General features: G+C 41.3%; 1 pseudogene; it reads right to left on the bottom strand.

Moving 5' to 3' along the window:
* Positions 1-398: 398 nt before the first annotated feature.
* On the bottom strand, positions 399-534 carry LOC144508129 (U2 spliceosomal RNA; annotated as a pseudogene).
* Between the last annotated feature and the right edge of the window lie 1706 nt (positions 535-2240).

The raw sequence follows: 2240 nt of genomic DNA, 5'->3' as shown, positions 1-2240 counted from the left end.
AACATTCAAGCAGTGCACATAGTAACTTTGAGATTAATCCTTAGTGTCAGGGGTTCAGGTTACAAGGAAAGAAAGACTTAAGCTTCTCAGCCTAGTAAGAAAACATTTGAAAGCTAATTTTGAAGTGGCATAAGATCATTAAACGCATATCCTGGAAAATTAATTTAAATCAAACTGCACAAGTAAAACAAAGTGATATAGAGTCTAACTACCAAAGAATTGTGTTTGAGAACAGAAAATTGATCTTTGAACAAAAAGTGATCAGTATATGGAGGAAAAATTACTGACATAATAAAAACATTCAGGACATTAGGATAGATTATCTTCATTTGGGTAGATAAATCACAATGGGGCTGAATGGTCTTGCTCTTCCACATTATCATTCATTATCGAACTTCATTTTTTTTCATGGAGTGGAAGGAGCAAGCCCCTTTTCCACTGCCCTGTTCCAAAAATCAATTTAATACTTGGCCCCCAGATGGAGGGCGTATCAGGTATTAAACTCATAAGAACAGATTTATTTTTCAAAAATATACTTTATTCATAAATAATCTGAAAAAAAATTACAGGAAAGACATTTCCAATCATTACAGCAGTGAACAGCGATCATATTTACATTTTCCCTAACTTCGAATTTTACAGTGTTCAATTCAAAAGTGTTTCATATACTACAGTATAATCAAAAGTTTTTAATCGAACTATATACATTCGTCACATTGCACTTTGTGGTGCTTTTACACAGTTATACACAGCTACACAGTCTGAGGGTTTTTTTTACAGTCACTGGCCCCTATGTCTGTTTGGTTGAAAGGCCTTACATGGTGGCCTATCCCCATTGTGTTTTTGCTGCGGCTGCCCCAAGCTTGAGAGCGCCACTTAGCACATAGTCCTGGACCTTGGAGTGTGCCAGTTTGCAATACTCGATCGAGGACAAATCTTTGCACTGGAAGATCAGCAGGTTTTGGGCAGACCAAAGAGCATCTTTCACTGTGTTGATGACCCTCGAGCAGCAGTTGATATTTGTCTCGGTGTGCGTCCCTGGAAACAGCCTGTAGAGCACAGAGTCCTGCGTCACTAAGCTGTTCAGGATGAACCTCGAAAAATAGCACTGCATCTCTCTCCAGACCTTCTTTGCAAAGGCACACACCATGAGGAGGTGTGCGACCGTCTCTCCCCCGCCACACCCCCCCCCCCCACCTCCTGCAGCCGCTTCAAAGGCAACGTGTGGTGGTGTTGAGACTTTGGGCGTGCATGAAGGATCTGACGGGGATCACACCACCAGCCAAGCTAGGTCTTGGTGCTTGTTTGAAAGTTCCGGTGATGAGGCATTCTGCCAGACGTCACTGACAGTCTTCTCAAGGAACCATCTGACAGGATCCACCATCTCCTTTTCCTTCGGGGCCTCGAGGGCATTTTGCGCTGACCACTGCTTGATAGCCTTGTGGTCGAAACTGTGTTTCTGAATAAATTTCTCCATGAAGGACAGGTGATGTGATACAGTCCAACTACATGGAGCGTTCTGTGGCAATATATCCAGACAATACATAAACCAATAGCAGAGAAATGCTGAATGGCCAGGGAGGACTGTCTTTCAGGACAGATGTTGGGCCCACAGCTGCCTGTTGAGGTGAATATAAAAGATCACACTATTTTGAACCGGAAGCTCTCCTGGTATCCAGCTAACATTCATCCCTCAACTATCACCACCAGACCAGACTAACTGATCATTCAGCTCATTGCTGATTCTGAGGTGGTGTTGCATGTAAATTGGCTGCTGTATTTGCTGACAGAACAATAGTTAATGCTTTGAAAGTACACTGCCAGGAATAATAGTTAGGGAGCACCTAGAAATGGTGGAGATCTGACAGAGTCTGGGGGGTTGAGCTGGACAAATGCTGGTGTTTTAGTGGGTGACTGACGTGAAACCATCACATAATTTCACTGCTGTACATTTTCTCTGTGGCATTGTAATGTACACTGCAGAAATGTATATTAAATTTTATATCTTCTGAAGTAGTTGTTTTTGTGCTTGTTTAATCATACTACTTAAATCTAGTTCCAATTGTTACAACAAATGCAAATAACAAGAACAAATGGAACAGTGGAAGTATTTGTGCTCAGTCCTTTATCATTTGTAATAGGATGAATTTTCTCTCCTGTTCCAAAAACACATGAATAATATCTTTGAACTATCAGACAAAGACTCACAAATTGGTAGTGCTAACTAGAAAGTGAGTTCT

The sequence above is a fragment of the Mustelus asterias genome, chromosome 19, assembly GCF_964213995.1.
Source record: "Mustelus asterias chromosome 19, sMusAst1.hap1.1, whole genome shotgun sequence".
NCBI classification, from domain to species: domain Eukaryota; kingdom Metazoa; phylum Chordata; class Chondrichthyes; order Carcharhiniformes; family Triakidae; genus Mustelus; species Mustelus asterias.
Note: the sequence above shows the minus strand (reverse complement) of the source record. Positions and strands in the feature narration are given on the sequence as shown.